This window comes from Lithobates pipiens, unplaced genomic scaffold (assembly GCF_037356315.1).
Source record: "Lithobates pipiens isolate NorthernLeopardFrog02 unplaced genomic scaffold, aLitPip1_a1.2 Scaffold_18, whole genome shotgun sequence".
Classification (NCBI taxonomy): domain Eukaryota; kingdom Metazoa; phylum Chordata; class Amphibia; order Anura; family Ranidae; genus Lithobates; species Lithobates pipiens.
In genome coordinates this window covers 88727646-88753279 of record NW_027507758.1, presented here as the reverse complement: position 1 = coordinate 88753279, position 25634 = coordinate 88727646, and positions in this window count along the sequence as shown.

The window sequence follows — 25634 nt, the reverse complement described above, 5'->3', positions numbered from 1 at the left end:
ATGCATACCTCCCAACTGTCCCTGATTTGGAGGGACTGTCCCTGATTTGAAGGGACTGTCCTTGATTTGGAGCAATGTCCCTCCGCCCCTCATTTCTCCTCATTTGTCCCTCATTTTGATCTGATCTATATAGTTGTATATGAAATGCACTTTTTATCTTTCAAAAAGTGTTTCCCAGTGCTAAACCTTTCATCCAATTTCTAAATTGCTGCACTTGTACATTTTAAAAGCCAATATAAAGGAATAACAGTGGTAAAAAAAAGCACTTGTGGATTTAATTAACCTTTTTTTGGGGGTTAATTCTCCTTTAAGGGGGTGTGGCAGGGGGCACATCCTATGCCTGCATACATTTGCTAGTAGGTGTCCCTCATTTCCATCTCAAAATGTTGGGAGGTCTGATAATGTGGTTCATCTGCTTGTGGGGAAGACGATCTTCTCACTGGTGAAGAGGCAGCTGATGGGTCCAGAGACGGCGGTGGTTCCCATCGCTTCCAGACACTCAGGACAGCTCACAGACAGCGGTGTACATCACTTCCGGTTGGAGAGAGAGCGGGGAGGAGCTCCTTCATCAGGCTATATCTAGATGACTTCTAGTCTGTCATGAGCTGGCAGCCTTCCACAGTCTTATCTAAGCTTATCTAAGAACACTTCAACTGTCCTTGTGCCACAAATGTACCCCTCCACACGAACTCAAAGTGAAAGAGCGTTCTAATTACCCACTCTCTCTTTATTCAGCTAATTGAGCGCACATGATTGAATGTACTTTCTCTTGCCTTTGAACCCTTCTTACTGTGGACACTATACTTTAACACACTTTGAAAAATATTTCAATGTGTTGCAGAATATTGTAATAAGGAATTATTATATCCTGCACCTCGTCTGTTATGCCCCATACACACAGTCAGACATTCCGACCATAAAATCCATCTGATTTTTTCGACGGATTTTGGCCAAAACTTATGTTGCATACACACGGTCGCACAAAGTTGTCGGAAAATCCGATCGTTCAGAACGAAGTGACGTACAAAACGTACAATAGGACTACGTAGAGGCCAGTAGCCAATAGCTTTCGTCTCCAATTTTTTTCTGAGCATGCGTGGCACTTTGTGTGTCGGAATTCTCTACATACGATCGGAAAAAGTAGATCGGATTTTGTAGTCGGAAAATTTTAGATCCAGCTCAAAAAACTTTTTCTGTTGGAAATTTTCGATGGAAAAAGTCTGATAGAGCCCACACACGATCGGATTTTCCAACAACATAATCCGATCTGATTTTTTCCGTCGGAATTTCTGACCGTGTGTATGGGGCATTAGTGTGCTTTTGCCCCTCAACATAGGAAGCCAACATCCTATGGACAGTGACACAGTATACCTAACAGCTGGGAAATTCCAGAAAGTAGTTTGAGATATGTCAGACATGAGATGACAGCGCTATTTCATATCCTTCCTTCTCACTGCTGTCAGCAAGAGAGAAATAAATATAAACCTAAGAAGTAGAACAACCAACACGCTGGGAATGTCTCTACATACCTTCAGACAGAAGATTAGAACGTATTCTCATGTCTATGCATAACAGTAAAAGGAAAGATGAAAGACCCCTTGTGTGTACATCTAATAATACAGCTGTACTTGTGGTGAATATTACACCACTAGACCGCATATGATAAATGGAGCTTAAGACAAAACAATCAACACGACTGTCAGTGTCAGCAGTGCTGAACATTTTCCCATTAAACTGCAGCACCAAACAGTGATGGGATGTGTCTGTATGTCTGTCTAGGTGAATCAGCAGCATTGTTAGTTCTCCTTTTAGTCACAGGTGAGTAGATCCCATTACAGAGGCCCGGGTATGTCTGACTGTATAATTATTTCCATACAACAAAAAACATTTGGAAATGTAATTTAATTAAATGTAAGTTTTAATCCATTTAAATATGAACTCCAGGTTAAGAAAATATTCTCTAAATTAAAGAGGCATGTGTATTCTTTCTTCAGTCTTGGTGTGCTTTGTGTACTTCTTTCAGATCTGTGCGGTAATCAAGTGTGATACTTTGCCTCTATGCAGGAGCTTCCAGTAATAAAGACCGGTCTCTGCTGCTCTCTCTTCTTGTGCAGGATGACTGGTCTCCGCCCCTTCCTGTGTTTTTTTTCAGGCAACCTGTAGAGGTTGGGGGTCTGCTGGGTCCCTCCCACAGCTCTGCTCTCTGCATACGCTATGATGTCACTGCTACTTTTACAATGTGATTTCTGGGTTTACAAAGGCATTTAATGCCCACAAAGTGGATTTATATATGTTGTGACTGTCGTAAAATATATATAAAGTGGAACTAAAGGCAAAACTTTAATGGAGGGTTGGAGGGTTATAACCCATTTCAGGTTTTTTTGCCATCTGTGTCCCTTTGGGCAAAGACATTTAGTGGCTACAAAGTGGATTTATATCTTTTGTGGCTGTGGTGAAATATACAGTATTTAAAGTGGGAATAAAGGCAACACTTTTTTTCATTTTGGATAGACTAATAAAGGGTTATAACCAGTGGTGGCCTGTCCATTAGGGACGCACGGGCACCGCCCCCCCATCCATGCGTCTGGCCCCCTGAACTATATGCAGGGCACCAGACGCATGGATTTCAGTGGGGGATTAGCACGTGATTACAGCCAGAGGCACTAATAGGCTTAAAAAAAAAGTGGGCTCGGGGGACAGAGCATTGCGCCCCTGAACCCACTCAGTTGTGTGACAATAGCGATAATGAATATTCGCTATTGTCACACTGATTCTCCTCCCAGCCAATCAGGCAGTGGGTCGTGAGACCTGTTTCCAAATTGGCCGAAAGGAGAAGCGATCTTGGCCAAGAAGGAGAAGGGAGGAGATGCACGACTGGAGGAGACGCACTGCCGGGGGAGAAACAGGGGAAGACCAACCGACCCACCCACCTAGCTGCCACTGGGACTCCAAACCTTAAACCACAGTGGCTCAGCCATCCATCATCCAGCACTCTCTGTCTCGGACAGGGGAGGGAGGAGGAGGGGAGATTGGATAGGACATCTGCCTCCTAAGGTGAGGCCCGCCTGTCTGCCGCACGGGGGGGGGTGTTCCCTGCATTCATGTCCGTCCCCCCAAATTATTGGCCACCAGCCGCCACTGGTTATAACCCGTCTCAGATTTTTTTTTTGCCCTCTGTGTTCTACTGGGAAAATTTCCCTTTGCTTCCTGTCCTAAAGCCAAATTAGTAAGTGGGAGGAAATTCCTCCAAATTCAGGAAAATTCCTGTTGTCATCAGAACTCGTGTCCCCACTGGAAGATTTCACCTCTATTCTTGTTCTGGTGAAATGCCAAAATTTGGGAGTTTTTTTCCCACCCAGTGATAAACAGTAAACAGTACAAATAAAGAGTGAATCTCCCTAATGGGGACACAGACAACACTAAAAACTGATAGATGTTCTAATCCATCCCCACTCTATGTAAAAAAAAAATGGTTTTGCCTTTAGTTACATTTTAGATTACAGTTTTGTGACTATAGTTCTATACTTCTATTATAGTTCTACAGTTAAAGCGGAGGTTCACACAAAAATGTAACCTCTGCTTTTCGGAACCCTCCCCCCCTCCGGTGTCACATTTGGCACCTTTCAGGGGGGAGGGGGGTGCAGATACCTGTCTATATATAGGTATTTGCACCCACTTCTGGGCATAGACTCCCACGGGAGTCTATGCCTCTTCATGTCCCCTTCGCTGTCTGCTGGGAAACACATGGGTCCCAGAGACAGCATGGACCACCCGGATTGTGCAGCACGACTCACGCATGCGCAGTAGAGAACCAGGTAGTGAATCCGCAAGGCTTCAGTTCCTGATTCCCTTGCTGAAGATGGCAGTGGCTTTCCATTTCCCCCCAGTGCTTTCCAATTCCCCCCAGTGCTTTCCAATCCCCCTCCAGTGCTTTCAAGTTTCCCCTGGTGCTCTTCAGTTTCCCCCAGTGCTTTCCAGTGCTCTCCACCCACTTGTGCTCCACCCAGTGCTATCCAGTCCCCCCCCGTGGTCTCCAGTTTCCCCCTGTGCTTTCCAGTGCTCTCTACCCCCTGTGCTCCCCCCAGTACTATCCAGCCCCCCCATTGCTTTCCAGTTCCCCCAGTACTCTCCAGTTCCCTCCCCCTGTGCATTCCAGTACTATCCAGTTCCCCCCAGTGCTTTCCAGTTCCCCCCAGTGCTCTCCATCCCTATGCCCCCCCAGTGCAATCCAGTCCCCCCTGTGTTTCACAGTTCCCCCCAGTGCTCTCCAGTTCCCGCCAGTGCTCTCCGGCTCCCCCAGTGATCTTCGGTGCCCCCTGTGTTCTCCGCCCCCTGTGCTCCCTCCTCCCAGTGCTTTTCAGTTTCAGCCAGTGATCTCGGACCACCCCCACTGTGCTCTTCAGCCCCCTGTCGGTGCTCGCCAGACCCCCCTCCCAAATGCTCTCCAGCTCCCCCCAGTGCCCTTCAGCTCCTCCAGTGCTCTCCGCCTCCCCCCCATGCTCTCCACCCCCCACGCTCTCTGATCCCCAGTGCTCTCCAGCCCCTGTGATGCTCTCCGGACCCCCCCAGTGCTCTCCGGCCCCCTAGTGCTCTTCTATCTTACATCATGTCTGCAATCTATGACCATCTCTTGTAGTATGTCTGCAGTCTCTGACCATCTCCTGTATCATGTCTGAACTGTGAAAATGGATGAGGATGACTCTAGGTGGGGATGAGAGCTACATAGTGGAGAGCCTCTTCACTATGTAACTCTTATACCCACCCACAGTCATCCTCAGCCATTTTCACAATGCAACTCCATCATCCTCATCCCCACCCAGAATCAACCATCCCTCACCACAGTGTATCCCCATCCCCGCCCAGCATCATCCATCCCTCTCCCCAGTGTATCCCCATCCCCACCCAGCATCATCCATCTCTCTCCACAGTGTATCCCCATCCCCGCCCAGGATCATTCATCCCTCTCTACAATGTATCCCCATCCCCGCGCAGCATTGGGGAGAAGGATGGATGATGCTGGGCAGGGATACATTATGGAGAGGGATGCGGGTAATTCTGGGCAGGGATGGGGGGGGGGGTAGGAATCTTGGGTGAGTTCCCACACTTTTTTCCCTAGGACTTGACCCTTGATTGGACCTACAGGGGACAAATAATATAAAATCTAATTTTTACATATGCCAGTATGCTGTACTCATTATAACGATAGTTATATATATATATATATATTAATATTTTGTGTGGCCACCATTATTTTCCAGCACTGCCTTAACCCTCTTGGGCATGGAGTTAACCAGAACTTCACAGGTTGCCACTGGAGTCCTCTTCCACTCCTCCATGACGACATCACAGAGTTGCTGGATGTTAGAGACCTTGCACTCCTTCATCTTTTGTTTGAGGATGCCCCACAGATCTTCAATAGGGTTTAAGTCTGGAGACCTGCTTGGCCAGTCCATTACCTTTACCCTCAGCTTCTTTAGCAAGGCAGTGGTTGTCTTGGAGGTGTGTTTGGGGTCATTATCATGTTGGTTCGGCCCAGTCTCCAAAGGGAGGGGATCATGCTCTGCGTCAGTATGTCACAGAACATGTTGGCATTCATGGTTCCCTCAATGAACTGTAGCTCCCCAGTGCCGGTAGCACTCATGCAGCCTCAAACCATGAAACTCCCACCACCATGCTTGACTGTAGGCAAGACACACTTGCAGGGCAGGACTTAGGGTGGTGAGGGCCCCTGGGCTTGAGTCAATTTCGGGCCCTACCTTCTATACATTACTGCATTTATCGGCGTATAACACGTGCCGGAGTATAACATGCACAACAAGTTTAAGAGGAAATTTTAAGGGAAAAAACTTTTAGAAGGGAAGTTTAAGGAAAAAACTTACATTTAAATGTCCATTAATGCAGCCTTATCAGTGTCCATCTGCAGCCTTGTCCAGTGTCATTGCAGCCTTGTAAGTGTAATTTGTCAGTGTAGCCTTGTCATTTGCAGCCTTGTCATTGCAGTCTTGAAGTTTAAAAATGGTGCCGCTGAGATACAGAGTCCTGTGTATCTCGGCAGCTCTCGGGTCCTCTCGGCGGCTCTTGGGTCCTCTCGGTGGCTCTTGGGTCCTCTCACTCGGCAGTCCCAAGTGGAGCCGAGAGTAGCCGAGTGTACTCGACTCGGCTCACAGTCACACCCAGTACCTGTGTTATGTCCATCATAGGGCGGGACTGGGCGTGACTGTGAGCGGAGCCAAGCCGAGTACACTCGGCTATGTATCTCGGCGGGACCCATGGGCTTGAGCCCAGTCAAGCCCAATGGTAAGTCCGGCCCTGCACACTTGTCTTTGTACTCCTCACCTGGTTACCGCCACACACGCTTGACACCATCTGAACCAAATAAGTTTATCTTGGTCTCATCAGACCACAGGACATGGTTCCAGTAATCCATATCCTTAGTCTGCTTGCCTTCAGCAGACTGTTTGCGGGCTTTCTTGTGCATCATCTTTAGAAGCGGCTTACTTCTGGGAGGACAGCCATGCAGACCAATTTGATGCAGAGTGCCACGTCTGGTCTGAGCACTGCCATGCTGACCCCTCACCCCTTCAACCTCTGCAGAAATGCTGTCAGCACTCATATGTCTATTTTCCAAAGACAACCTCGGGATATGACGCTGAGCATGTGTACTCAACTTCTTTGGTCGACCATGGCGAGGCCTGTTCTGATTGGAACCTGTCCTGTTAAACCACTGTATGGTCTTGGCCACCGTGCTGTAGCTCAGTTTCAGGGACTTGGCAATCTTCTTATAGCCTAGGCCATCTTTATGTAGAGCAACAATTATTTTTTTTCAGATTCTCAGAGAGTTCTTTGCTATAAGGAGCCATGTTGAACTTCCAGTGACCAGTATGAGAGAGTGAGAGCGATAACACCAAATTTAACACACCTGCTCTCCATGCACACCTGAGACCTTGTAACACTAATGAGTCACATGACACGGGGGAGGGAAAATGAATAATTGGGCCCAATTTGGACATTTTCCCTTAGGGGTGTACTGACGTTTGTTGCCAGCGGTTTAGACATTAATGGCTGCGTGTTGAGTTATTTTGAGGGAACAGCAAATTTACACTGTTATACAAGCTGTACACTCACTACATTGTAGTAAAGTGTCATTTCATCAGTATTGTCACATGAAAAGATATAATAAAATATTTAAAAAAAACTGTGAGGGGTGTACTCGCTTTTGTGAGATTCTGTATAAATATAATGATCTAGGTCAAGGTACTTGGTGCTTTTGCTAGCATCAAATAAATTATCATATATATATATATATATATATATATATATATATATATATATAATAACTAAAAAGCGATAAGGAATAGTATACATAAATTAAATACTATATATATATATATATATATATATATATATATATATATATATATATATATATATATATATATAGTATTTAATTTATGTATACTATTCCTTATCGCTTTTTAGTTATTATTATATATATATATATGATAATTTATTTGATGCTGTTTATAACTGGCAGTAGCCCAATATCTTAACAGTATAGATTCATGATTACGTCACTAGAGGTCACTACTTGCATAATTGTATTGCTGTCTCTCTATACTAGTCAGCCAAACCTGTTGCAGCAAAAGCACCAAGTACCTCGACCTAGATCATTATTAATTGTTGTCAGCACCATAATTATCACTGTGGAAGCAATAAACACATCTTCTCCTGAAAGGTTAGATCCATACCATCATTTTAGAACACTGTGTGGTTCTTTTTCATTAAAACAAACAGAAAAAAATAAAAACAGCTGCTTTACTGAATCATAATTTGTTACCCAAGATTTTGTTAATTTCAGATACCCAGTCAGGTTCAGGGAAAAGTTCAACTTTTAATGTCTTTTAAATTTCATCGAATGTTTGCAATATGTTTGTAAAGCACTTTACTAATCCTCACTAAAATCCTCAGAAAATAAAGTGCATTTCCATTTGGCACCTATTTTTAGTTACTGTTGTAAATATTCCCTGAACAAAGTTTTAAGGTGACTTTAATATTTTTATTTGCTAGTTGTCACATATTTTATATTACTTTATGTTTACAGATCACTGAGTAGACCATTGAGAGAGAGAGCCGATTGTACTATTGTGTAACTCTACAAAGCAGTGAGGACAGCCTGCATATGTAATGAGGAAATATTGATGCCACCATGAAATTAGAACAGTCAGCCTTTTAACCACAGAGGGAACTTTGAAATAACTTTCAGGTCTAATGGAACCCCTACTCAAAATAATTCAACCCACAGTTCATTCATATTATAATAAAATAATACAAATGTGGCATAGCTATAGTATTTGCATACATATAATTTAATGAAAGCATCAAACACATGTCCAAGAGTCCAAAGTTTTTAATGATAAAATTGAATCAGTAGAAAAAATGCCCCTGTCGAAGACATATGTGTCGAAACGCGTTGGGCTAGCTGTTGGCACCCTACATTGCTTTTAATTTCATTTTACTCTATTTTGTGATCCCAAAGTCATTAATAACCTTTTGACTTTAATAAATTACCATTTTTATACCGTTTGACCCGCACCATGTGGAGCCCTTTTTTCTTTTCCTTTTTTTCCGTTTCTTTGGTCTAAACCCCCAAATATCCTCCTCCCCATTCGGGGGAGATTGGAGTATCAGTGCAACGGGCCGCGTCTGAGCTGGACTACAAACAACCTTGACGTTCCATCTGAGAAATATATTATCGGGCATACAGCCGTTTGGAGTTCCTTCATCAGCTCAACAGACCTCCCTCCTTATACTCCTTGGTCCCAGATTGTGACCTCAAGCCTTTTCAGACTCAACTGTCATACGACTGTGTGAGTCCAACAGAGTTGGTAAGAAGTATTTATCTACTTTCCCTGATGTTTACAGTCAAGCAGATTTACATGAATACATTCGCCTAGTGTGATTCCTCCTTCTTCTGTGACGGTTCGGTTACCCCCGTGCCAGCTACATTGTGGAATGTGTGCCCAATTTTGGACTTTTTCTCTCTAGGCATCTATATCATTTATATGATCTCTGTTATATGATTATCCTTATAATTTATGTTGACTACATCTATTACCATTGAAGCGCTACACTATTTTTATTACTTTATTTGCTGGACTTTGTTTGTTTTTGGTGTTGGCTGCTGTTTTGGCTGTTGAGGCCTTTACTTTACATACATCTAACTATAGCGCAGTGTTTTCCCCCTAATTGCTTGCAGTTCTAACACTTCAAATTTATAAGTGTCTCCACAGCGGAAGCAAATGCATGGAAATTTTTTTTATTACTGTTCGTATATATATATATGGTCCGGGGACATACTGGGCACCTTCGCTGCCATTGTGTGTCTTGCTGGGTGTCCAGTGTGCTCCTGTTCCTTTAAGGGGGCTTGGGCAGCCTCCAGGCTCACCTGTCCCACATCTATCCATTCCATGCATGTGCTTCCACTGTGGAGACACTTATAAATTTGTAGTGTTAGGACTGCAAGCAACACAGGGTGCTGTGACAAGGCCTTGCAGCTTTCACATGCGTTTGCAAATGCGTGCTTACTAAACCCCTGCTTTTAACAGACGGTTGGACAGGTTAATTTGGTTGGTCAGCAGACTGGTTGGTGAGTTGAGCTATGGAATTGTTTTTGTCTTACAAGTATATGCCCCTCCATGTGCTCCTTACTTTGAAGGCCAGTTATGGGCGTGGGCAGTGGCCAGTTTTTTGTTACTGCTAAGGAGACATCGGGCAGACCACAGCAATTACAATATGGGAACTCTTCTCTGTTTACTAAGCCTAGTACAAGTACACACAATGAGAAAATCGGATGTAAAAAAGCCTTTTCAGAGCAATCGTCTGATAATCTGATCATTAGTACACAGCTTTCAAGAGCCGATCATAACAATTCATGCTAAATTATTCGAAGGGACACACACGAAAATATTTCTCGGAAAATAACAGTACTAACTTGAACTAAATTGAGTGACCAAGACCGTGCATGCTTGGAAACAAAAGAATACATTCCAATCCAAATATATTATATAGAAAGTCTGATAGCGCTGCCCAGTGGTGGACAATCAATAGTTTAAAAAAAAAAAAAAAAAAAACATAAATGATGAGCTATCAAAAACTGCTGTGCTATACAAATGCTATAGATATTAATACAAAAAAAAACATAAATACATATTTGTTGAATTGTAAGTAAAGTTCCAACAGTCCACACATAAAGTGCTCTAGTGCATCTTCATACGAAAAGATATGCATGTTACTCTTTCAATATATGCTACACCATATCAAAGACAGCTCAGATAGCAAAGATAATTTGCCACAAATTTGTTGCAGTGTTGAATTGTAAGTCTGTTAACTTGCTGCACATTTTTACAGTCAAGTTGTACACTTGCAGAGTACTTGAAGCACAAGTTCTAGTTGACACTTTTCTGATTTGTAGCAAATTTGCATGGCAAGTCTCTAGCAAGAGCAAACTTGTGAAGCCAGGCAAGTCTAGCAATAGCTTAGCAAGTCATTTTTAAACGTGCAGCACAATTGCTTCCTATCTGGGAGTGCTCTGTCATAAGGTGAAATGCATGCTCACCTTAGGACAAAGCCTTATGGGTCAACACAGCAAATAGTAAATCAATTGTGTACACCAGATGGTAGGTCCTCTGCTCACTTCCTCCTCTGATGACAAAACTTCCCCAGCTGGGATGAACCCATAGAACTGCTCTCAGTAGGTGAACTGCAGTTTCTAGTTCAGCCAGAAGGGGCACTCTTGTCACCTCTGTGGACAGCAGGTAGGTGCTGAACCTCTCCCCGGTCAGGTCCCCTCTGTCACTGCACAGGAAGCAGACACACACACACGCACTACATCCATAGATCTCACAGGAAGTTGTATTCTCTCTTCTGAGAGTTCTCAGAACTCTAGTAACCTATCGGTTTTCGATATGAGACTAGCATGCAAAAAAAAAAAACGATGATCATTCGTCCGATATTCTCATCGTGTGTACCAGGCATTACAAAAAAAAAAGTAACCAAAGGTTGGACTTTTGGGGCAAAGAAACAATAAAGAAGTAACAAAAATAATATCTATTGAAAAAAGTACACAGTATGATTACAGTATTCAAAAAGATAAAAAATCATATGAAAATGATACAATATGTACAACGAGCCCTTGTGCTTCTACACGTTTTGCCGTTAAGCTTCTTCAGGATGATCAAGGTTCAGAGATATAACAAAGAAAAAAAGGGGGAGAACGAATCTCACTATCTTTGAGGGGGCTAGGCCTCATGTACAAATCTCCAGTGGCTGGAGGATTACCAAAGATGTGGAGTATTACCAGCAAATAGCAAGTAAATGTTGCTACGACAAGGGCAGGTGTGCATCTCATATCAACCAATGGACAAATAGCACTCAAATGTCTAGGATCCACAAGGGAAAAATGCTATTTAGCAAGGCTAGAGGCATATAGTATATCCCAGCTAGCAAAAAATGCCTTTAATAGAAAGATACAGATCCTGAGATGAACGGGTATGCCCCTGGGAGACAATCGTTTTACCCCTTTTTTCTCTGTTACATCTCTGAACCTTGATCGTCCTCAAGAAGCTTAACGGCGAAGCGCGTAGACGCACAAGGGCTCATTGTACAAATTGTATCATTTTCATATGATTTTTAAATACTTTTTGAACACTGTAATCATATTATGTACTTTTTTCAATAAACATTATTTTTGTTACTTCTTTATTGTTTCTTTGCCTCAAAGGTCCGACCTTTGGTTACTTTTTTTAGTACCCCTTTTTTTTCCTCTAATCTACAGATGTGGCATTATGAGTGCTTTCTTTTTTAATTTACCAGGCATTACAGTTTCACATTACAAAGATTAAAAAGTTGTGAGTGTAAACCTTTGGAAGCTAAAGCACCAAAATGTTTTTGTGAGAGACAGCTAATGAATATATGATCTACTGTAGAGTTCCCATAACGCACTTGTTGTGTCCAGTGTCTCCCTCAAATCCTCCCTGATGAAGGGAGAGTATGTTTGGCCCGATAAACATGTTGTCTTTTTCCTATTATGAATCAATTTTATCATTAAAAACCTTTGACTCTTGGACGTTTGTTTGGTAACCTCATTGGACTGTATGTATGTTTTTCTGTTTTGTGGAATTCTGCCAAACTGAAGCCAGTATGCCCAGTGACATGTTCAGTGACCCTATCCAGCGCCCTGTTTTTATGTCTAGCTAGAGTATTTGACACTAAGAGCAGAGGCTTTTAATACCGTCTTAATTTTTACAAGAAAATTATTTCCTGTCATTGGAGAGGTGCACCTTTTAATTGGTGGTCATAGTTTTTCCTCTTTGCACTGGTGGTTAAAGAAGAAAGGCCCTCTTTCTTTGCAGGTCAACGAGAGAAGGGCCATCTTATCAATGAGAGAAGGGCCATCTTACATTGAAGGCTACTAAAATTCCAACTCTGGTAACTATAACTTTACCTGAGTGGATCAGTTAAAAATCCCTTTTCCTCAAATGTAAAAAAGCAAATCTGACAAACGTAGAAAAAAAACCCTCCATAAATGGATGTGGCTTTTGAGGAATTATTAGCTGCTTCAACCCAAGTAATTTTTTTCTGCCTAGAGTTTGGCTTTAAATAGGCTCCCCTAAAATGATCGAGTTACGCAAAGTGTAGCGCTAAAAAAGTAAATAATGTGCGCACATCTATAGACAAATATCACACATAAGTGCAAAACTGCATAAAACTACAGTGATTCATATACCATATATTGCATTAATTAGCATACCATAAATGTTGTACCATTTCAGTATAACAGTATACTTATATGTGTCCAAATATATATAAATGAAAAATAAGCGTGAAAAGAATATAAAATATGAAAAGCCCTTTCCAAAAAAATAAAATTCAAGTCCCACATGTGCAGTTGAAAATCAGACGGACCACCCAATCATAGAAATGCAACATGCAGCCACACGTGTGTCAATACCACCACCTTAATAGATGTGGGCTTACCAGATGATTCTGACCCAAAAGAACGTATATTCCAAGGGTCATACACACTTTTATGGTAACAGCAGGTAAGTGGAACTCCCAAGTACTGGATACCCAAACTTAAAGGGAAAAGTTTCTTCCAAACACGAATGGATATTATCAGGTTCTCTCCAATTACATGAAAGGCCAAACTCCAACCGATGAACATATAGGATGGAAGAATAAGGCCATATAGCATAATTCCATATGTAAAATAAATGTATTAAAATGGTAACAGACTTACATTTAAAAGTAGTTTTCAAGCGTTTTAATATAAAAATGGCGGCAGTGGAGTCCTCCCTATGGTCTCAGTGGTTAGGTACTTGGGAGACACAAGGGTCTTAAGTAATGGAACCATTGCATGAACACAGAATTATGCAGGCACCATCAGCAGTTTGTGGGGAAGTCTTAGAAACTTCTGAGAGAACCTTAGGCTTTCATTAAACCTTGATTGAGAAAGTATGAATTAGGAACTACAGTATACTGTACACAGAAGCAAGGCTTTTAAAACATTAACATGCATTTCAGCATATCTACAGCCCAAGATTGTATTTTTGATAGAACAGGCAATAGATAAAACTCCTTTCAGTTTTTTTTTTTGTTTTATGTTTTATTAGGGAGCTATTTGTTTATTTCTTGCTTTTAGCCACAGCAGAAAGTAGAAGGGAAAACTCTCCAAAAAGAAGAAAAATCCTTTTCAGAGAGTTGTCACGGCAACAAACATTTCTAATTGATAGTTTCCTCTCTTCTATTCTAGTGGCAAATCAAAATGTTGGATTATCCCATCCCTTTCCTTTCCAGTGATAATGGTACCCAGGATAAATAGAGGGGTCTTCCTTATGGAAACACAGACAAGAATCAACCACAAGAACGAAAAGTTCATCAGATTTTCTAAGGATAACTGAAGTTGTCACTTGGCACATTGCCACCAGTTTGGCAGCTCTACAGAAAACAAGGACTCCCCTCAGGAACAGGGGAAGGGCATGCTGAGCTGAGAATCCACATGCATACAGATTCTGATATGTATCAATTTTACCATTAAAAACCTTTGACTCTTGGATCTTTGCTTGATGCTCTCATTGGATTGTATGTAAGCAATAAGAACCTGAAAGGGGGACTAATCCTCATTTGCTCTATCCAAAACAAAACAAAATGGGGTTTAGATATACTTTAATAAGAGTACTTACATTAAGTGTATCTCCTTGACATGTATAACTATTTAAAACATTAAAAGACTATACACTCCTTGTAAATGGGCTTCTGTGTAGTGCAGTAATACAAGTAGTGGCAGCATATAAAAATACAGAAATTTACAGGCAACTTTGTGCAGACATGCCTGTGATGACTTCCCATCATTAAACTGAACTTTTCCTGTTTTCCCTTTTGTATACTATTCATACGAACCTCATTTAGGTTTTATTACAGGAAGGAAATTGATTTACATTTTACTTATGGATATTCCATGTTCTGAATTTCTACTTTCTATTGTCTCTTCATACAGAAACTGTATAATTATACAAAATGCACAATGTCACAGATGTTCCTTTTGCACTAAAATATATTAGGTAAGACAGGCATTGCCCATGATGACCAGAGTGGCCAATATTATGTAATGCAACTTAGAAAAGAAACGAGGCGATCGGATGCTGCGGACCAGATTATTCGTCATCTTTCTGTAGACAATGCGGGCTTATGAGGAAAGAAAAAACGTTTGGGTCATCGTTGATAGCCACCATTGCTACTCCATCTATTACATATTGTACATACTTGTCTGCAGCAGTAAAAGCTAATCTCTGAGGCTTCTTTAAATGGACAAAGGGAGGGGAGGGGCAGATAAATGTCAGGATCTCCCCTTGTCCATTCAGAGACAGCCTCTGAAAAGTGATCCTTTTAGCTTTTGTTTTTACTGCATGAATTCCATTTTTGCATTGCAGGACTGCTCCCCCCCCCCCCCCCCCAACTGTGAGCCAAGAATTTGTAGCACAATCCTATTCCCCTACATGGGAACTCACAGCAGCTGTAACAAAATTGTTACTATCCCTAGCAACCCTTCAGATGTAGTATACCAAGAAGTAGAAGTAAATCCTAACACTTACCAACAAGTAAGGCAGGTTTTTATATGTGCGGGACAAATACAAGTGGACACAGTGCCACTTAGGTGAGTACATATCCTGCAGCGATTTTAGTGCAACGTGCTGAGTTTGACAGGTGTCACCACCTGACAAACTCTCCCATGCAAGGGAATATGACTATGCTACAAGCGAGAGCCAAATATTGGCTTACACTTAAGGGGCAGTCCAGTAATGCCTCTATGCCGACGCCACCCAGATCTATCTCTCCACTCCTCAACTCACCCCCTCAATCTCCTCACAGATCTCCAACTTACTGAATGACATATCAGCATGGATGTCACAACACTTCCTCAAACTCAATCTTTCTAAAACTGAGCTTGTTATATTCCCCCCCCCCCCCCGTGACTTCACCATTAATATCAACAATACAACCATTGGTCCCTCCACACATGCCAGGGTCCTGGGTGTAATCCTTGACTCTGACCTCTCCTTCAGCCCCCATATCCAATCACTGGCTAAATCCTGCCGCCTTCACCTCCGCAACATCTCCAGAATTCGACCCTTCCTGACTAATGACACCACAAAACAACTCGTTCACTCCTTGATTATTTCCCGCCTTGACTACTGCAACTCTCTCCTTAATGGCCTACCCTTAAGCAGGCTATCCCCCTTCAGTCTATTATGAATCTTGCTGCTAGACTAATGCACCTCACTAATCGTTCCGTGACTGTTGCCCCTCTCTGCCAATCCCTTCACTGGCTTCCCCTACCCCACCGTGTAAAATTCAAAATGCTAACCATAACATACAAAACCATCCACAACATCCCCATCTACATCACCAACCTCATCTGCAGATATCGCTCAAATCGTCCCCTCCCCTCCTCTCAGGACCTCCTGCTTTCTAGCTCCCTTGTTACTTCCTCTCATGCTTGCCTTCAAGATTTCTCCAGAGACTCTCCCATCCTCTGGAACTCCCTGCCCCAGTCTGTCTGATCAGCCCCTACCCTGTCCACCTTTAGGAGTTCCCTGAAAACTAATTTATTCAGGGAAGCCTATCCCACACCCACCTAACTGTCCCCGAGCCACCCCCCATCATATCATTCTCTGCAGCTATTACCTTTTGTACCACCACCCCCTCCCTTTAGAATGTAAGTTCTACGAGCAGGGCCCTCCTGTACCTTTTGTATTGTACTGTAATTGTGTTGTTCCCCCTATACATTGTAAAGCTCTGCGTAAACTGTTGGCGCTATATAAATCGTGAATAATAATAATAATAAATAATGCACAATGGGTTTGGTAGTAAAATGGAAAAAAAAGCCAAAAAGATTGCTTTTCAGGGGTGCTGCTTCTACTGTGAAGGGAGTCTTCTCCTGCAGTCTCCTACATAGCAGGAAGGGGCAGGAGCCAAGATAGGCAGGAACTGACTCTTCCAGGAAATGGTAATATTTCTAATAAAGTTACACTGGACATAAAATGGGTAAAATGTTTTTTGAAGTGGGGAAACATGTTAGTACTTCTTATCCTCTGTTGCAAGATTTTCATTCACAAAGTGAGGTCTGCTGACAGAGTCTCTTTTAGCCCTTGTACACACGGTTGGAGATTCCGACGGAATGTGTCCTATCGGACCGTTTTGTCGGATATTGACTGTGTGTGGTATGCATCGGACTGTTTCCGTCGGAATATCCGTCGGACCAAATTTTCCAACTTGCTGGAAATATTTTCTGACAAACTGCTCCGATCGGACATACTCCGATCGTGTGTAGAGAATTCCGATCGAACAAAGTGCCACGCATGCTCAGATCAAATTCCTACATCAAAGCTATTGGCTACTAGCCTGAAAGTAGTCCCGTCGTAACAATATAACATCATCACGTTCTGACAATCGGATTTTCCGACAACTTCGTCTGACCGTCTGTATACAACAGTTTCGGACAAAATCTGTCGGACAAAATCCGGCCAAAATCCAACGGATTTGGTTGTCAGAATGTCAGACCGTGTGTACAAGGGCTAACAGTTCAAGTGTAGAGATTCCTATAATTACAAACACCTATCAATAAAACATTTAAAAAAAAATATGATTTATATCTAATTTAAATACAGTATAATGTGAAATAGGTTTCCCAATATTTGTATTGTCAGGGGGCTAATAAGTTAGACGTAATTTTAAGTATGTGCATTAAGAAGGCTGGACGTGCACAGAGCCTATGATCTACTTTCATGACAATGGGACGCGCTTGAAAAGTTTCTTTGGAATTGAGCTCTTGGTTAATTATATTTTACTAGTGAATTGAAGGAAACTTTATACACCTGCATACATTCCATGAGCCTTACTGGTGTGGTATTGCACACAGCAGTATTACCTTGTTCTGGCAGTTCACTGCTTTTTCTCCATGCTTAGTACCTGCATGAGATTGTCCAGATAGATTTAATTTGGTGGTAAATACTGCTTAATAGAGGATCAGATATACTGTAGCCCAAGCTCACTTAAACACACTAATCACTTTAGAAACAAATATAAAAAATGTTTACTGCAAAAAAAGTCCTTTTTTTTTGTTAACCCTTTTCTGTCATGTCTACATACATATTTTTATCTGGGTTTGCCTACCAGTCATATATTAAAGCTAAAACTTATTTTGTAGTGTTCTATGAGAAGGGAATAGTTAAAATGCCAATCAGGTTCCTTCCTTCCTTTCTTCCTTTCTTTCTATCCATCTCCCCAGACAGTTGTCACCAGAACAGCATTGCCCATTTAAAGATTTCCCCTTCTGTTCTTGTGACAACTCAAAAACATTGGATTTCCCATCACTTTCTGTACCAGAGACAATGGTCACTAGCAGGGGTGTAACCACAGATTCATGGGGCTAATAGCAAATTTCTGATGTGCCCCCACCCCCAGCAACCTCTCTAATGTCATTGATCTTAAATGAGTTGTAAAGGCCAAAGTTTTTTTTTTTATCTTTATGCAATTAACATAAAAAGCCTTCTGTGTGCAACAGCCCCCCTCGGCACCCCTAATACTTACCTGAGCCCCATCTCTGTCCAGCGATGTCCACAAGTCCCTTGACTCTCCCACCTGATTGGCTGAGAAACAGCAGCGGCGCAATTGGCTCCTGTGGCTGTCAAAGTAAATTAGCCAATCAGGAGAGAGAGGGGCAGGGCCAAATGGCAGCTCCATGTCTGAATGGACACACAGAGCTGTAGCTCAGTTCGGATGCCCCATAGCAAGCTGCTTGCTGTGGGGGCACTCAACAGGAGGGAGGGGCCAGGAGAAGCGAAGAAAGAAAGATCTGAGAAGATGAGGATCTGGGCTGATCTGTGCATCTGTGTAAATCCACTGCAATAGAGCAGGTAAGTATAACATGTTTTTTATAAAAAAAAACAAAAAAACAAACGGGACTTTACAATCACTTTAACATAATGTATGTCTAAATAAGGGACAGGCAGCCGGAGAGCTGTTGGCATAGTTAATGCATTAGACCCCTTTCAGGTGGGGTGGACTCCATCAAGCAGATCTGCCTGCTCAACAGGGGATCTCTCTGCTGATCTTCGCTGAGCAGGTGGATGACAGGTCCATGTCCACTCCACTATGCAGAGTGGACATGGACACAGCCTTCTGTTCTCTATGGGGCAGTCGGATGGAAACAGAACACCTGTCCACTTCCATCCGACTGTCATCCAATCCCCCGGACAGATGGAGAACAGATACCAGATTCATCTCTTTTTAGTGGACCGGATCGGATCAAATGCTGGTTGGTGTCAGCAGACACATGTCCACTGACATCCGCCGCTCCATAGACAGCAATGGATGGTCCAATTGGGTCCGCCTGAAAAATGTATATCATGTTATCAGACTATCAGGCTATTTTCATATCAGGTCTTAATGTGGGCATCAAGGACCATCATATCAGACCACTAAATGTTTAGACAAACAAGCTTTTATTTTGTAATGCCCACACCATGTGCTACAGTGCAAATCTAACACACTTCCAAACATCCTTGCCCTGCAACACACCGCAGTGCAGCACAACACATTGCGCTGTTAAAAAATGCAGACAGCACTTTTTCATGTGTTGAGGTATGTTACACCCATTCAATATCAGTATACTGTGTTGTGGTGTAAATGGGCCTAAAGATTACTATCATTTTTGTGTGAAATTAATTAGTAAATCTTACTTTATGGGCATGAAAGCAAGAAAATATTCTATTGATTGCAGCTGCAGAGAAGGGAATATAATGACCAAAGAATGTGATAGGATAATCACACAAGAAGAAAAAAAGTGCAATTCTAACTTTATGAACATATATACTACAACCTGAAACTTTCAAATTCAAAATTCCAATGTATTTATTTTATCATCAACAACTTATGTTACTGAAGCTACAATTTTGACCTTCCAAAGTAAAAAATGTAAGTTTCAAACTCAAGAGTCTGTGCTTAGCATTTACACCTTTAAATCTTTCAGTTTAATAGTCTTAAATGAGTTGTAAAGGCAGAAGGTTTTTTTATTTGAATGGATTTGATGCATTAAGTTAAAAAAACTTCTGTGTGTAACAGCCCCCCCAGCCCCCCAATACTTACCTGAGCCCCCTCTCTGTCCAGCGATGTCCACAATTGTCTCGGCCATCCAAGACTGTCCCTTCTGATTGTCTGTGACACAGCAGTGGCTCTATTGCCTCCAGCTGCTGTCAATCAAAGTTAGTCAGCCAGTCAGTCGGGAGAGAGAAGGGGCTGGGCCAGGCCGCAGCTCCATGTCTGAGAGGACACAGGGAGCTGTGCCTCGTCTAGGGTGACCCCATAGCAAGCTGCTTGCTGTAGGGGCACTCAACAGGAGGCAGGGGCCAGGAGCACCGAAGAGGGACCCGGGAAGAGGAGGATCCGGGCTGCTCTGTGCAAATCCACTGCATCAGAGGAGGTTGAGTATAACATGTTTGTTATTTTTATTGAAAAAAAAAAAATGAGACTTTACAATCACTTTAATTTACATTGACTTCAGCCAGGTCGACAAAGTTGGCTTTACCAGGCTAATAGTCATACTTTTTCCTGTCAAAAGCCAACTATTTTGGACGCGAATAACTGCCCATGTTATTTTAAGCAGTATCTTGGTGTAAACTTCTAGTTCTGAATACATAGCTGCCCACAGGGGCATAAAGAGTTGATTTGTATGGCTTTGCCTGCTATCCTAAAAAGATGAATATATTTTTCAGTCTATGTTAAAAGCTATTAAATGTAAAAATAATGTACTCTAGAGTCTAAAAGTCCAAATTTCGGCTTGTTGCTCTGCTTTGCCACAGGACTCTTCTATATCGTGGAGCTCCACTATACAAATGAGCTTGGATTGATATGCTCAATATTTTACTTTTAAATGAAGAATTTCCCATAGCCTGGCCTTTCATCTGCACCGTGTAGCTAAAGAGAGAGATTTATTGAATGTTAGTTTTAGTAAGCATGAGAAAAGGGGATTTCCTGATTTCTTGCTAAAGTAACTTCTTCACGAAACCTGCCATACACTTCAGCTGATGCAATGCTGAGAAAGAGAGACTGATTACACTCTCCTCTGGCAGAAGAGCAATTTGATCATACTCAATGGAGATCATCAGTTGCACTACCTTTACCATAAGACAGGGTTTCCTTATATAATGTTAGAAAAACAAATCTACTAGAACCAGATGTGGAAGTGTCAAAAAATCTAAACCTAGTTAATTTAATTATAGCTTGCTTGATATATTTTTACACTTCTCCTGAACTTGCTCAAGTAACAACACTATAATACAATGAGATAATAAAGTACATAACGCCAAGACTTTTTGTTTTTTTCAGTTTTGAATTGAATTTAAACTTCTGTCAGGGATTTATTTCATTTTTTTTATTTTTTATTTCTGCATCTGTGTGTAGAGAGATACATAGAGAACTAAGATTTTAAAGCAATACCTATTATATCTAAAACTAAAAAAGCAACAATGCAAATAAGACACTCGGCCTCACAATGAAATTGGATGCGAGTCAGTTCAATCTTAAATTGTGTAAGGGGTTTTTACTGTTAAGCCCCATACACACTATCAGATTTTCTGCTGATTTTTTTTCATTCAGATTTACCGAAACCATATAATATGAGGTCAAACCTTAGGAGTTTCAATTTGTATGCAGTCAGGAAGGCCCTTGCACTACATGGTTTTGGTAAATCTGAAGACAAAAATCAGCAGAAAATCTGATAGTGTGTATGGGGCTTTAGAGTGGCAAGGATGTGGAATTCCCTACCCTACTGCCGTTGTTAGTGTTAGCCAAAAACATTTATATTTAGATTGCAAATTCAATATACGGAGATATGGACAATGGTAGTGACATAAACACACATACACACAGACTCAGGTTAAACTGGATAGACAGGTGTCTCTATCTATCTATCTATCTATCTATCTATCTATCTATCTATCTATCTATCTATCTATCTATCTAATAATAAATAGCTAAATTACTTGTATGTTTTATGATTTGTATAGACATAATATGTGCAGCATATCAAGAGAAATACCTATTTTTCTGTTTCAAAAGAATGATAAAAAAAGACAAAGATACAAAACCAACTGAAATATCATTGAAAATATGGCAAAGAAAACTAGAAAAGTAAAGCAGCCCAGATTTGCCATGTGCATGCATAACAAAATTAACGCCCAGTATAAAATAACAAAACATAAGAATATAATCTCCCATGACTCTAAACCTGGCAACTAATCATGGAACCAGGCCTCATATAGGGCAGCCCCTTTCCAAACATTATTAATAACCAATATGCCTAAAATGAGGATGATCAACCATCAAACGTGTGTCAATAAAGTTACACAATATACAACATTGTTGGTAAAAAAAAATTTAAAAGGGAGAAAAGGGAAAATGACAAAGAAAGAGAGAAGAAGGGAAAATGGAAAGAAGAAAGAGAGAGAGGAATAAAAGATGAAAAAGTAGAGTCTTGTCCATCCAGGAGCCTCCCCCCCCAACCACATATCCAAATGCTATTAAACATCTGGTACTTGTAAATAAAAAAGCCAATGGTTCTATATCTTGTCAAAAAGTACCTGTTTGTCTCTTAAAACTCTCATGATATTTTCAGTGTTCATGATCCAAGTCAACTCTCGTTTAGGAACACCCATTTTCCTTGTATTTATTTTTTGAAATTGACAATTTTTATTACATTTTCTTTCTTTTACAGAGCAAGAGGGAAAAGAAACAAAAAAAGAACATCATATAAGGTTCACAACAGACTGATACACATAGACAGAGGTCTGGAGGGAATGCAAGAATTGTATCAGCAAGACAGCTAATGCCCCGTACACACAATCAGACTTTCCAACAACAAAACCGTGGATTTTTGTTCGAAGGGTGTTGGCTCCAACTTGTCTTGCATACACATGGTCACACAAATGTTGGCCAACAATTACAAACGTAGTGACGTACAAGACGTACGTGAAATCTCCATTACGAATGCTAGTTTTACAAGACCGAGCGCTTCTGGCTCGTACTTGATTCCGAGCATGTGTGGACTTTTGTGCAACAGACTTGTGTACACGTCGGAAAGTCAATTTGAGAACCTGCTAGCCAACATTTGTTGACGGAAAGTCTGACATCTATCTATCTATCTATCTATCTATCTATCTATCTATCTATCTATCTATCTATCTATCTATCTATCTATCTATCTATCTATCTATCTATCTATCTATCTATCTATCCATCTATCTATCTATCCATCCAATCTATCTATGTTGAGGGTATGTGGCCTGGTATGGTTCAGGAGGGGGGGTCGCTCTCTCATCCCCCTCTTTTCCTGCGGCCTACCAGGTTGCGTACTTGGATAAGGGTCTTATCTGGATTTTGGGTGGGACCCCTACGCCATTTTTTATTTTGATGCCGGATTCCCCTTAAAATCCATTTTGAAGGGGACCTCTACGCCATTTTTTAAAATAAATTGGTGCAGGGTTCCCCTTAATTTCCATTTCAGACCTAAAGGGCCTGGTATGTATTTTAGGGAGACCCCCCACACAAGTTTATTTTTAAATTTTGGTTTCTTGGTTCCCCTTAATATTCATACCAGACCCAAAGGGCCTGGTAATGAACTGGGGGGGGGGGGGGAATGCTCTTTTTTTCAATGAATTTTATCTATATTGCCAAGACCTGACAATTCATTACAGCCGCGATCAGCTTTAAATTACTTTTTCCTTTAAAAATTTAATTTTGTTATGGTACTGTTCTAAACACGGGAAAAATGCGCCACTTTGCAGGCATACTAGGCAGGCATGATATTTAAAGGAATATTTAATTTTAAGCATTATTAAAATCACTGCTCCAGAAAAAAACACAGTTTAAAAAAAAAAATGCATTGATATATGTCCCCTGGGGCAGGATCCAGGTCCCCAAACACTTTTTATGACAATAACTTGCATATAAGCCTTTTAAATTAGCACTTTTGATTTTTGATGTTAGTGTCCCATAGACTCTAACGGTGTTCTGGCGGCTTTCAAATTTGTTGCGAACACCGCATATTGTTCGCTTTTTGGCTACAAAAATACATCAGCACTGGAGTACAGCCTTAACCATTAGGTATCTCTGTGTTATTGGTGTTATTAAACAACAGTCATCAATCTCATTGAACACATACACATGCTATAGGATTGATTTACCAAAGGAATAGAAACTGAGCTTAGCAATAAGATGAAGATGTGTCCATTTTAAACAGCCAATCACTGGCTTCCAATAAGTATGCTTTTTTCCTTCCTTTACACATGAGTGGGTATTCAAAGTGAAAACAGGTTCACCTTATTTACTATCACTCTGCAAAGTGAACATAACTTTTCAAGGTGAACATTCACTTTGCTAAGTGCAGCCTCTACTCCTTCCATAAATAAAACCCATATGTACAAAACATACAGGGGTTTATTTACTAAAGGCAAATTCACTTTGCCCTACAAGTGCATTGCAAATGCACTTGGAAGTGCAGTTGCTGTAGATCTCAGGGGGACAGGCAAGGAAAATAAAAAACAGCATTTTTGCTTGTACATTATTGGATGATAAAATCAGCAGAGCTTCCCCTCATTTCAGATCTTCCCCTCAGATCTAAAGTGACTGCACTTCCAAGTGCACTTGTAGTGTAAAGTGGATTTGCCTTTAGTAAATCAACCCCACAGTATATATAGGTATATAGATAAACAGAGAGATGATTATTAACCATCACATATAAGAAAATTTGCCCCGAAGGGCAAACAAGTGAAATAGTCAATTTATTAGAGTGAACATTGGTGCAGATAATGATGATGTGAACAATCCAGAGAAACAAAGCAGTGATTAGGGGAATGGTAATACTGACAAAGCAATGATTAAGAACATGGTCATTTATTTTGTGCTTGGTGCCTCTGCTTGGAATTTATCACTGTCAAGTGTTTTTGTAAAGCAGTGAATGAAGGCTTTATATGAGGCCTCATTATCATCTCACTGGTAGAGGACAGACCAGGCCAATGAGGTCCATCACTTTAGATATGTTGTTAAAATACTGCAATTTGTCAGCATTTAGATTAACAAATAAGGCGCGCAGTTTGAGTGTGAAATGACCTTCGCTTGGCTCTTGGAACTTTTCTGATAAGAAAGGAACTCAGTCTCTCACACCACTTAAAATATCAACATTATGCACAATTTTCAGCTGCAAAAAAAAATGTTTGGAAGTAACTGCATTTAACATCGCAAACAATATTAAATGAATCACATACATGGTCAAGTATAGTACAAAATATAAGGTAATAATAAAACTCTGTTAAAAATTAGGCATATAGTCATTGCTATTTCAAAAACGTGTCTACACTACCACCCAGAATAAAGATATGTAACTATATCCACACTGCAGCAACAGGCAGAAATATGGGGATTATTTACTAAAGGCAAATTCACTTCGCACTGAAAGTGCACTTGGTAGTAAAGTCGCTGTAGATCCGAGGGGGACATGCAAGGAAAATAAAAAAAAAAACAGCATTTTAGCTTGCACATGATTGGATGATAAAATCAGCAGGGCTTCCACTCATTTCAGATCTACCCCTTAGATTTATAGTGACTGCACTTCCAAGTGCACTTGCAGTGCAAAGTGGATTTCTCTTTTGTAAATAACCCCCTATGTAATTATTGAAGTTAAATCAATGGACAACTAAGGCTGGCCATACATGTTCAACCCTCTGGTACAATGTTCCTTTAGATTTACCAAAAATCATATAATATGAGGTCAAATCTAAACAGCTTTCAATTGTATCCAATTAGGCAGGCCCTTGCACTACATAGTTTAAGGTAAATCTAAAGGAAAATTGTACAAGAAAATTTAACATGTATGGCCAGCCTTAGTTTGATTTGTGCAATGGACTATCAATGTGGACTGAGCCATTGGAATACATTTGTATGTCCAGCCAAATCTCCATAAGCCCCTGTACACACGGTCGGAGGTTTCGACAACCAAATCCGTCGGATTTTGTCTGTCGGAT